Here is a 13,499-nt window from a genome sequence, read left to right as displayed (position 1 = left end):
TTAAGTTAAAGTGAACTTTAAAGTAAAATTAAATTTTATTATTTTCCCTCGCATACTCATATGTATTATCCCGCAATATGACAAAAACATCATCTTCCAGCCTCCCTTTGTTAAGACTTACTGAGTAGGGAGCAATATAGACTCAATTTGGAGCGATTTTGTGCTTAAAATAATGGATGTTATATGATTTCATTTGAAGAGAAGATAGTTAAAGTAAGGTCCGTTGAATTAAACATGCTGTAGACAGACCAAAAATAATATATAGTGTAGTTTCCCACAAATATTCAAGATGGCGACTTTGACGATCCTTGTTATATGTATTATTACAGTAAGGAAATATCTTTTATTAATGAAGATAAATGTTCAAAACTTCAAAAATATGTGGTTCAAAATTCAAACTGACATTATTTGAAATAACGAACTTTATGTTAATATATGGAATTTCTCTTTAGTTTATTGGCTGTGCAAAGAACATCAGACTGTTGGAAACATTTGATACTGTATCAATAATGGGCGTCGCCCGTTATGCAAATTACAAATATACAGCGTTACCAACTAGCTTTGATGCTCTGGCATATCAAAAAAAAAGTCACTGATTCTTTAAATAAATTTACTTTTTGACTTAATTGCACAGAAGTACGTACACTGGAGTGCCTTTTCAAGCAGGCTGCAGCACTAGTTTAGTTTCAAATTCTTATGTTTTGTTGTTTCCTTACAGTTCAAAATAATTGTTGTATTCGTAAACTTAAGAATTTTGTAAATTTATTATTATGTAAAAATATTTGATATTGAAGTAAATTTGATTTTTTCATCAACGAATATTTTGGTTTGCGAAAGAATAATATTCACATGTTTGCTTTATTAGCTCAAATATTTCAAAAACTTTGTTGTTAGCTTTATGTAACATAGCTGACAAAGTAAAAGAGTACATGTATTTAGAATGAGACCAGAAACCTATAAAGTAAAACTGACTATACTGTATTTTTTAGCTCTACTGGTCAGAGACCAGAAGAGCTTAATTATGCATTAGTAATGCGTCCGGCGTCCGTCTGTCTGTCTAACTGTCTGTCCGTCTGTCTGTCTGTAAACAATTTTTCAAAATGCTATTCCTCCTTCAGTTTTGGTCTGATTTCAATATATAACTTGGCACACAAGTAAACTACAATAAGATACATAATTCTGTATATCGGTTTTTGATTTCGATGATTGGTGCGGCCGTGGTTACTAAAAACTAGAAATTTCTGTGAAATTGTTTCAAGATGCTACTTCACCTATAGTTTTGGTCTGATTTCAATATAACTTGGCAGACAAGGAGACTACACTAAGATACATAATTCTCTTTATCGGTTTTTGATTTCGATGAACGGTGTTGCCATGGTTACTAATAAAAAAGGAATTTCTGTGAAATTGTTTCAAAATGCTACTTCTCTTTACAGTTTTTTGTTTTGATGAACGGTGTTGCCGTTTCAATATAACTTGGCACACAAATTGTAAAATGCTACTACAGTTTTGTTCATTTCAATATAACTTGGCACACAAGTACAATTCGGTGTATCGGTTTTCGATTTTTATGAACGATATTGCCATGTTTACTAAACATAGAACTTTCTGTGAAATACTTTCAAAATACTACTCCTCCTACAGTTTTGTTCTGATTTCAATATAATTTTGCACACATGTAGACTACACTAAGATACACAATTCTATTTATCATTTTTTGATTTCGATGAACATTATTGCCTTGGTTTCTAAAGATAGAAATTTCTGTAAAATACTATCAATATGCTAACCCAAATACAGATTTAGTCTGATTATTATATAACTTGGCACACAAGTAGACTACACTAAGAACATAAAGAGACTTAATCAAGGATCATTATTCTATTTATTGCTGTTGTAAAGTTTCAATTCCCAACTGCTTCTTTTTCTTCCTTTGCTATAAGTAAAAACCAGTAGAGCTTCAGTCTCGACAGAGACTTTTGGTTACATTTATCTGATTGATATAAGGAAAAATATCGGAAATTAAAAAAGAGATTATTTACCCTTCCTTTTTAAAAAAGTTGCCCAAATAAAACGAGAACGTTACACTGAGGATTGTCGTTATTGATACCTTGTGTTCTACATGTTAATCCACTAAAATGTATGTTTCTTTTAAAATCTTTTAACATAAATAATTAAACATGTTGATTGTGTCCAATAAACAACCTATGACATAAATTAACTTGAGAGAATATGTGTTTAAAGTCCCTTTTAACAACTTACATGCAGAAGTTTCCAGCGGGCAAATGTAGGCAGACATATACTGCAGTACATTAACGAATAATGATGTTTGGAATAAATATGTTTTATTGTTTTTACTAATCAGCTTTCCAATTAATTTTAAAGTAAGTGCTTATAAATGAAAGTTTCTAAGTTCTGCTCGGTTCCACTAAACGTCTATGTACGCACATTTCGTATGCAGTTTACAGGCTTCTATTGATATCTAGCAAATGAAACATCTTTTAAACTGGAACATAATAAAGTGAACACGAGTAAAAAAAAAATCCTATCGTGTCGATTTTCAAAGACAACTCAGCAGAGGTGCAGCCAAACTTTTTCAGGTAGGAAGACAGGTTACGCGTAATTAAAATCAATTTCCGAAATTTTAATATATCAGTTTATGTCTAATAGAGGTTGTTATCACACTTCATTGTAAACACCTGTTTTCACATTCAATTACGAGTACGTATAATATAACCACATATAAAACCAACAATTTTATTACAAAATTCTTTCTGGATTTTATTAGATTACAGGAATAGTTGTGTATCCGTAAAAAGTTGTCTTTGTTCAAAAATTCAATGCCGTGGAAATTTCAAATTTTAATAAAGTCGTAAAGTTTTCAATTGTGGATTTTGATCTTTATCACATGAATGTTTTGTGAGCCTCTTTAAAAGAAGATGAAAAATAAACGATAATTAACTATTGTCAGGTGCGCTGTGCATATATTTCGAAAAAAAAATCCGGATACATCTCGGATGAAGTTGAGAGTTTTTTGCTGACACTGAAGGGGAACTGAGGTTAGAATGAAGATGTAACTGATACGTGTATATGACACGGGGATGATTGGCGAGAGACAGTAATAAAAGTTACGACTTTACCCGTCAAATTGCGTAAGCGTTATGAACCACTTAACTTACATTTTATTTCTGCGACGACTGTGAAATATCAACCGTTGGGAGGCGTTTTGGATTTACCTCTGTTAAATTTAAGGAATTTTACGAGAGGAACCGTGATTATCGGGTTCTATAAATGTATTTGTTGGTTTCATTCATTCGGGATTTAGTTTTATCAAATCATTCAAGGTAAGATTTTTTTTCCGTTTATTTATTCTCAAAAAAGATATCTTGTTTCTAAACTTGAATGCAAAAATAATACATGCTTTGCACAATATTTAAAAAAATCAGATAAATTTTAAATCGAAAGTTACGTCCCATGTGCAAGCTTAGTGTTTGTGTAAAAATTTAATCATCCTTATCTTGGAAAAAAGTATCACCAAAAAAATGATATGGACCTACAACATGTAAAAGAAGAAGGCTTTGTAATATTTTTGATATTGATTAAATTCCAAAATTCCTGAGACAACCTCTTCAGATGTCTTTAGTATTGAATACGATGTTTTAATATACGTATTTGTCTATCCACTTTTCCTAGAATACTTTTACACCTTAAGAATAATACATCTTGAGCAAACATTGAGTGTTGGTTTTATATCATCACTTAAAACGAAATCCGATATGAGTTAACATGTGTTGAGATTATAACATTCCAAAAATTACTATTCACACATGATAATGACTACTGTCCTAATTCCACATTCATGATCCCAAGATACCCGAATTAATTCGGATGACATTGCGTCCCTTTTTGCTTTATATCTTTCTGCATTGTCACCGTTTATGTGCATATGGTTAAAGGTTTTAGATAAAATGAGATAGGGGTGGGTGGAAATTAATAATTTCAGCCCATTGACAGGGTGTAGACGCATGTTGTCACCACACGATGACAAGTCTTCAAACTGATAAGGGGAAACATTTGAAAAATACAAGTCTTAGTCAAAAGTAAACTAAAGGTGATAATATGATAACGGTGTGGTGATTTGTAGGTGCAAGTGTCAGATACATCTAAATTTGTTTAAAGAGACTGATTCTCTATGTACATGTAGATGTGAACTTTATTGTTTAAAAAAAGTTGACTTTTTTTTTTTTTGCATTTTTTTTAAACTCACAAGAAAAATATTGATAAAAGCAACAATTCTTTAAGTCTTGATTTGAAGAATGAATTACTCGTTCCTTTTAGTATGTGATTAATAAAATTTAATTCTTGTATAAATTGGAAGCCATAGATTTTGCACTAATTTAAGATATGATAATCATTCTAAATATGTTTATTCTTTTAAACGCTTTTAGAACCATGTGCTAAAATGACTATTGGAGCATTGACTTCTTCTGAAGTACCTTTCAACCCAGCCAGATAACGCTGTTCTGCCCCGGGTTGATAGATTCGCTTCCTTTATTATGTGTCAAGATCATCGTTTTATACAGAGAAACAAATGTTGTCTTGACAATATCATGGTCTTTGTTTCTTTTGGCAAGGTCGCTCTTTCTGTGAATGGTGCACTCTCATTGTCAATGTCACGTTGATCAATTTTTCCATGCCATTATAGTTTAAAATGGTTGTCCGATTATCTGCTGTGCACATAAACAGGAAATATGAATGGCATATTTTATTCTGGAAAGGCATGTTAATTACATTGCGAATTTTTTCGAGTAAATATTGATAGTATTTGATATTTTTACCCAACAGGTATTTGTGTATTAAATGCAGTAAAATACTTGATGCTTTATTATTCTAATTTTCACTAACAACTTGAAAGAGAAAAATCTCTTCTTAAACTTAAAAATTACTCTTAACCACGTTAAAAATCCACTTCCACCAATACAAGTGTACGTATACAATAGCGCGAGGACATTTTTGTTGCAACAGCTATTAGTCCCTGTATAATTAACGTGAAAGTTAACCTGTAATTTAGTCTGGCGATCCGTAATGATAAACCTTAGCAATCTTTCCCCTTCTGAGGCTGAAGAGGTTAAGACGAACCAGGTATGTCAACCTGGGGTATACTTATAAGAAACTCTATCATTGCTGAGACATACGAGCTCCACCGACGACAATAAAGAACTGCATCGACAATCACTGACACCTCTCTGCACATGGCCAAATCTCGTCTAAAACTAGGTATTGAAAAAATAAGGCAAAATTATTTTTTTTTTTCAAAGCAAAAAAGCTCATCTTCGCCTTAAGAAGAACTTGTTCACAGCAATTTAGGAATTAACATATATATGCAAGCAATTTTATTAGGAAAGTAGATCAATGGATTAATATGAAAACCTGTCCCCTTGGGAAAGGTACATTTTTTGTTCTTGAAACATATAAAAGATTGTGCCAGTTTCATCATTCACTTCATTTTGGAATCGCAGGTAAGTAAATTTTGTGTATGTGTATACCATGTTCCCATCGTTTAGTAATTTTATACTATTTTCATTGTCAAATTGAGCATCAATATGCATGTTTTGGTAATGCTGTGAAAATTAGGGGGTATATTACCAATTCCTGGAACCTTTAGAAGAAGATCCTTTGGCATTTGATTAATCTTAAAACAATTTTCTCCCACATTTCAAAGTCTTTCTTTTGCTAATTTATGTATCACATGAACCGTTATAATTCGCTTTTATTCAAGATATTAAAGCATCTTCCGCTCAAGGCTTTGTAATGTTGCTCTATCAGTGCAAGCATTTGATTCTTCAACTTTTTGTCTTCTATCAACCTTTTCGTTTTCAAAACATAAAAACAAATGTATATCTAACTTGCATGTAGTTAAATCTTTTATCGTAATTTGTGCAGTTCTCTTTCCTTCTTCTCGGTGCAGCTTTATATTTTTTGTTTTAATCTCTTTTCGATTTCTAGAAATCGAGCATTTTTATTTCTTACAGTTAGAGAAGAGATTGGGATAATTGGCTCTTTATCCTCTGTGGGTCCTTATCTTTCCTTCAGACCTGTTAGATCGTCATCTGTCTTACAAACTTTATTTCTTTTTCCCCTGCTGTTTTCATTTTTGATTATTTTTATTTAGATCTGAGATTAATTTGCGGTGACATTAAGAATGTATGTCTACTAATACACGGATCGCCAGATATTTCAAATCCGCACACGAACATAAACATGATATTTTTTACTAGTATAAAATATTCCGAACGCCATCAAAGTGCATTATATATTCTTTTTCAACATAGGTTTGTGTTGCCAGTCTAAATCGCTCAAAAGACATCTTGAAAATAATATTGCTGTTGTGAATTATTAAAAGACTTAATTATTGCAAGAAAATATTAATTCCAAAAACAAAATAGAAAGCCAAAATATTTTGTCATTCTGGGTCGAAACCTTTGCATACTGGAAAAGTTGAACTTGGGCATTTCACCAGAAGAGTGTCATTTGTTCCAATCTCTTCACCGTTTTTCAAAGGTCATCATCCAACTGTAATATATATACACAGCTGTCAAAAAATTGTATATTCCTCAATCTTCACATTACAGAGGTTAAAACGGGTATAAAAATGGCGCTGGATAATATTTCATCATCTTACAAAATTTACATGAGTACCATTTAATGTATTCAGGTTTTGCAGACGATCATAAAAATTAAAATTGATGTGCCTGCATCCTTTATGTATAACATGATTGTAACCCTATGTCTCAAGAGTCGTGAAAGGAATCTCGGCTTTTATGTCTTGTGCAATTCATAGCCTTATATATCAGACTGAAGATACATCTCATATCATACAATAAAACATAATTTATGGGAATCTGATTTTTAATTGACATTAATGAGTTTTAAATAAAGAATGTTATTTTTAACAAGTTCTCTGGTTCTCACTTTTTTTAAATATTGTGTGACTTTTCCCCTCGTCCTTTGGTATACGGCAGTCGTAAAACCTTGTTTGCTTCGTTGCTCAAAGTCTTACCGTTGGAAGATAAAATCGTCATATTGTGACAATATAAGTGAACTTCATTGCTAATTTCAGAGTCGTTATGTTATGTGATATGACCTTAAATCAATGTTAAAAAGGGGAGATAAAAGAGGCTTATTCACAGATAATTAGACAATGTTCACAATTTGGAATAAAATTAATAAGCATCCATTTTAAACGACGAGAAAAACCTCTAAGACATAAAGTGAAATTCTAAACTGGTATTACCGCCTGTTGGCCTTTGTATTCTTTCCTAGGTGTGCAATTACATGTAACAACTAACAGTTGTTCAACATTTTGGTTTTTAAGAAGCGCTTAAGACTGTGCTTTGATGTAAATTGTTCACATTGTTGTATTTTATAAGAATAAATTTTATAGCTTCTCAGTTAGAACTTTACTTGCCTTGTCTCAACATTTCCTCAAATGGAGCCAACGGGTTACAAGGGGCTTCAGCACTTCAGTAGCATTTAATGCCTATCATCCTAAATGGATGACGAATTACGGGGAAATCAAAAGAAACAACCTTATTGTTTTTAATCTTTACATACATACTGAAATCAACAGAAAATGATACTTACTTTTAAACATTCTATTGGGAATCATATCCGAGCACTGGCATCTAAGTTGTAATAAGCAAGTGCTAAATTTATAATGAGTCCGTCCGTCTGTCTGTCTGTCCGTCTGTCTGTAAACAATTTTTCAAAATGCTACTCCTCCTACAGTTTATTTCAATATAACTTGGCACACAAGATATACATACATTTTTTATCGGTTTTTGAAAAACGGTGTTGCTGTGGTAACTAAAAATAGAAATTTCTGTGAAATTCTTTCATGCTACTTCTCCTATTTTGGTCTGATTTCAATATAATTTGACACACAAGTAAAAATGTGTATCGGTTTTTGATTTCGATAAACGGTGTTGCCGTGGGAACTAAAAATAGAAATTTCTGTGAAATTTCTTTTAAATGCTACTCCTCCTACAGTTTTGGTCTGAATTCAATATAACTTGGCAAACAAGTAGATTACACTAAGATACATAATTCTGTGTATCGGTTTTTGATTTCGATGAACGATGTTGCCGTGGTTACTAAAAATAGAAATTTCTGTGAAATTCTTTCAAAATGCTACTCCTCCTACAGTTTTGCTCTGATTTCAGAATAACTTGGCACACAAGTAGACTACACTAAGATACATAATTCTGTGTATCGATTTTTATTTCGATAAACGGTGTTGCTGTGGTAATAAAAATAGAAATTTCTGTGAAATTCTTTCAAAATGCTACTTCTCCTATTTTGGTCTGATTTCAATATAATGACACACAAGTAGACTAACTAAGATACATAATTCTATATATCGTTTTTGATTTCGATAAACGGTGTTGCCGTGGTAACTAAAAATAGAAATTTCTGTGAAATTTCTTTTACACTCCTCCTACAGTTTTGTGTAACTTGGCAAACAAGTAGATTACACTAAGATACATAACTCTGTGCATCGGTTTTTGATTTCGATAAACGATGTTGCCGTGGTTACTAAAAATAGAAATTGCTGTGAAATTCTTTCAAAATGCTCCTACTCCTCCTACAGTTTTGCTCTGATTTCAGAATAACTTGGCACACAAGTAGACTACACTAAGATACATAATTCTGTGTATCGATTTTTATTTCGATAAACGGTGTTGTCGTGGTTACTAAAAATAGAAATTTCTGTAAAATTGTTTCAAAATGCTACTCCTCCTACAGTGTGTGATTTCAATATAACTTGGCACACAAGTTAAGATACATAATTCTGTGCATTTTTTGATTTCGTTAAACAGTGTTGCCGTGGTTACTAAAAATAGAAATTTCTGTGAAATTCTTTCAAAATGCTACTTCTCCTTTTTTTTCTGATTTCAATATAACTTGGCACACAAGTAGACTACACTAAGATACGTAATTATTTATATCGGTTTTTAATTTCGATAAACGGTGTTGCCGTGGTAACTAAAAATAGAAATTTCTGTGAAATGTCTTTCAAAATGCTACTCCTCCTACAGTTTTGGTCTGATTTCAATATAACTTGGCACACAAGTAGATTACACTAAGATACATAATTCTCTGTATCGGTTTTCAATTTCCATGAACGGTGTTGTCATGGTTACTAAAAATAGAAATTTCATTAAAATGGTTTCAAAATGCTACTCCTCCTACAGTTTTGGTTTGATTTCAATATAACTTGGCACACAAGTAGACTGCACCAAGATACATAATTAGATTTATCGGTTTTTGATTTCCTTGAACGGTGTTGTCGTGGTTACTAAAAATAGAAATTTCTGTAAAATGGTTTCAAAATGCTACTCCTCCTACAGTTTTGGTCTGATTTCAATATAACTTGGCACACAAATAGACTGCACTAAGATACATAATTAGATTTATCGGTTTCTGATTTCCATGAACGGTGTTGTCGTGGTTACTAAAAATAGAAATTTCTGTAAAATTGTTTCAAAATGCTACTCCTCCTACAGTTTTGGTCTGGTTTCAATATAACTTGGCACACAAGTAGACTACACTAAGAACATAAAGAGACTTTATCAAGGATCATTGTTGTATTTATTGCTGTTGTAAAGTTTCAATTCCCAATTGCTTAAGTACTTTTCTCTTCCTTTGCTATAAGTACAAACCAGTAGAGCTTCAGTCTCAAGAAAACTTCTGGTTATTCGTTTATATTGCAAGATATAGATATTTTAAAAAAAACTTGCATAGTCTTTATATTATTAAAATTCTAATTCAGTCGTTTTTTCAGTTGTTGAGAGCAATGATACACAGGAAGTCGAGCTGATCCATTAATATTGAGTATTAACTATGGAATACAGTGAAACGTAAATCAATTAGTTTTAAAGTGGGAATGCTTGTTTACAAGGTGTATTATTGGAGACTGAGGTTAATGGAGTAATTTGATTATACGAGTTTCATGACCACTGTGTGTAAAAACAGTTAAGTAAGAAAATTGTGAAACTAAGTCCTTCAACGTTGAAACAATTCGCTTGAAGCTGTACATGTATATTAGCATAATTATGAAGCGGATGTTGAAACTTAAATTGTATGAATTCATCTTTCAAATTGACATCAGGTAGAAGGAGTATTATGCTGTAGGACTTGAAGAATTCCTTTAGATTTACCTGTCATGTTGTAAATTTTGAATTTACCGCTTGGCAGTAAAAACAAAAAAATTACATGAGACACTATCATACTGGTCAATCTACTAGGTAACTATGAATCTGTCTTCTTCGTATTAAAATTTCAAGGGCGAGGCTTGACTCATAAGCTTTTTTGTGTATCTTTTTTTATCATTTTTTTTATTGATATTCTTTTAATTAAGGTCTTTTATAATATTTTAACAAGACTAGTATTGGTTAAAATTAAAATGAAGCTGCTTATTTATATAAACTAAGGTCAAAAATGTTTCAAAGTCCTACTGAAAAAAGTCTTCTGTGGCACCTGATCTCACCTCTGATGTTTTGGAGGTCCGTATTTGCTCTGCTCCTATTTTATATTGTTTAATGTACTTTTGAGCTTGAACAGCTGTTCGTTATCTCCATATATTTCTTTGTAGCATAGAATGTAAAAAGAAATATTTTTTTCTCCTAAAACATTTCACATATATATTTAAATATGTAAAGTTAGGTTTATTTTTCATACTGATTGTTATTATTAACACAGTGGGTTGTTCGTGGATTTTCTGTTGTTGTTATTTTTTTCCGAACTTGTCAAGGAGCACATTGGGGATTTGACAGGTTGACAGGGGATGCTCACTCCTCCATGGTACATGATCCCACCTCTGATAGTTTGGAGGTCCTTGTTTGTTCCGTGCTTATTTTGTACTGTTTAATGGACTTTTGAGCTCAAATTCTGTTCTTTATTTCCATAGATTTCATTCTACATTGGTAAATACTTGTAGGTTACCAAGTCGTGATTTTAAAATTTGGTAAATCTTATTTTCCTCTAGATGTAAAAAAGTATTTTTCCATATAAGCATTTAAATCAAATTAAAATATTATGCCTACCATACTATTAAAATGTTACTAGGAACTAATTGGAAAAACTTTAAAGAGATAAAGTAATCTGAATCTGAAAATGTCGATCATGCTTCTAATACATGTATAAGTTGTCAAAAACTTGGTAACAATCTAACAAATGTATACACTACACACCAGAGATCAATTGACATGCATTATACTAGCTTTTTTATTTCCAAAATCCAAGAAAAAGACAAGATACAGTAGTGTCTTTTCTCTGCCTTTTTACTGACCTTCTAACCTTACATTCTTTCACTTGTCTGATATTGAACACGAAACTAACTTTGAGGATCTTAATTGTGCAAAAAAGATTTGTGTGAATAATATATATATTTACATAAGGCATATATTAACATGTTTAAGAACCTTCTTTATGTTGCATAAGGCCAATTTATATTCAATTTTTCATTTTTACTTGGTATAAAGTTGCGAGTTGCTTCCTTATTACGTTCTTTTACAAATCATTGTTGATTGACAATTTTCTTTAATACACATCAAAGTATTGCATACATGATTGATAAAAAATATTTAAGCAAAAACAACAAAACTTTGAGAATATATGTCATTCTTTCAAATTATGAATGTCACTTTAACCTGCTAAACATTGTTTTCATATGTCCTTTATGAACACATGTGATACAGATTGCAGTGACACAAACCAAGGATACAGGTTACATGCTTCTAAAATGTTCTAATAATTCTGGTTGTCTATAGCTTGAAAGTTTCCAAGCAAATCCTTTTCAAGGACTTTTCCATTGCATTGACATAAAGTGTTACATTTCTAGTACTTATTACTTAAGGCCTTTATCATCCACTTTCCTTATTCAAGTAACTTCTCATTAACCGTGAAATGAAGGTACCGGCTTTTCTATAACAGAATAATATACTTAATTTCAAACTGTATTGTAAGAGGAGACACCAGTTTAAAGAATCAAATACAATTAATGTCAAACCAGTAACTGAAAATTGAATTTTAAAACTTGAGAAATTAACTGGAAGGTGTCGTGGAAATAAGTATGATGAATGAGGCTTATTAACTCTTACTTGAATTATGGCCCTATACTTTCAAAGAATGACATTTTTTCTAAAAGTTTTCTTGTTTTTGCTTAAATATTTTTTATCAATCATGTATGCGATGCTATGATGTGTAATAACGAAAATTGTCAATCAACGTACATTTATAAAAGAACGTAATGATTGGAATAAAAGTGCGTTACATGCATCCTACCTTTTTACACTGTAACCAATTATTCACCAATGGAAACAGTCGATTACTTTACTGGATTCTGATTAGAGTATTCATTTAAAGCAAATATTTTTTCATGGTGCATGTTTTAAAAAAAGTTTTACTGTTCAGTCAAATTTTAGTTACAAAGAGCCCTATTGCAGTCTTCATATGGAGAGACAAACTCTCTTAGAAAATAATACATATGGAAAATGCCTTTAAAAGATCTTATTGTGCAGATTTTAGTGAATTTTATAAGATATATTCAAGCATGGACTTTTTGTTTGTAATAATAAGAATAAACCTGTAAATTTCGGGATTCATCGTTATCAAAGCATTGCCATTCATGTACTCTTTAAACTTTTACTTGTTTATTTTATTGGATATCGATACTCAGAAGGTATAGATACTGCTTCAATAAATTTCATAATTTTAGTTATATATTACAACTTCTTTGATATTTTTTTTAAAGTTATGATTTATATTTTTAAAACTTTTTTAAATTTATAAACTTTTAATGCATAATTTAAATCTTGCAATTTGTGATTATATTCGATTTTTGTTTGTAAAGTTATTCCTATGTAATATTTTATGTTCTATATTTTATAAAAGTGATTTATAAGCGAAAAGGTTACATTCAAGTGCATGCAAAAAAACATGCATTGAAATTCCGTAATTTATATGTGATGATATTAATTTATATGTGAAAAGTTTTTGCATAAAATGACAATATTGTTAAGCTATAAACTTTACATAGTGATTCAATAAAATTGTTCTAAATGAAATATCGACTTTGGATATGCTCCTAAGCATACAAATTAAAGACCTTTTATTGCTTGATCTCCTAAACTAGCAATTTTATCATGTAAACGCATTAGAAGTTCACTCCATGATTGGACGGTCTTGGGTTCGAACCTCAGCCGAGACTGACCTAGGTCTATAGCGGTCGGCATTTTGAAGGTAAAATATCAGTCTTCCGAATGAAACTTTATACCCGAGGTTACGCGTCACGGCAGGCGTTGGGTAGCTCACTGCCCTTAATGTTAAATGTCCTTGAGGGCTGAGTAAAGGTCTAAATTTGAAGCTCTTTGTCGGTATTTGGTGAATACTCTATATGAGTGAAAATTATCGAATGGGACCTTAAACAATATACAATC

General features: G+C 31.4%; 1 protein-coding gene across 2 annotated transcripts in view; it reads left to right on the top strand.

The window, feature by feature from the left end:
- Window positions 1-3,005: 3,005 nt before the first annotated feature.
- LOC134253917 (sonic hedgehog protein-like) overlaps window positions 3,006-13,499 on the top strand; it is a 67,841-nt gene continuing 57,347 nt past the window's right edge. For both annotated transcript variants that reach the window (XM_062736491.1, XM_062736492.1), the window contains exon 1: window positions 3,006-3,344. The gene's annotated coding sequence lies outside the window, so the exon portion shown is untranslated. The remainder of the gene's footprint in view (window positions 3,345-13,499) is intronic.

This window comes from Saccostrea cucullata, unplaced genomic scaffold (genome assembly GCF_032062105.1).
Source record: "Saccostrea cucullata isolate Sc308-1 unplaced genomic scaffold, CSIRO_AGI_Scuc_v1 ctg194, whole genome shotgun sequence".
NCBI classification, from domain to species: Eukaryota; Metazoa; Mollusca; class Bivalvia; order Ostreida; family Ostreidae; genus Saccostrea; species Saccostrea cuccullata.
The sequence above is the reverse complement of the archived record's forward strand: the minus strand, read 5'-3'. Positions and strand labels throughout refer to the sequence as shown.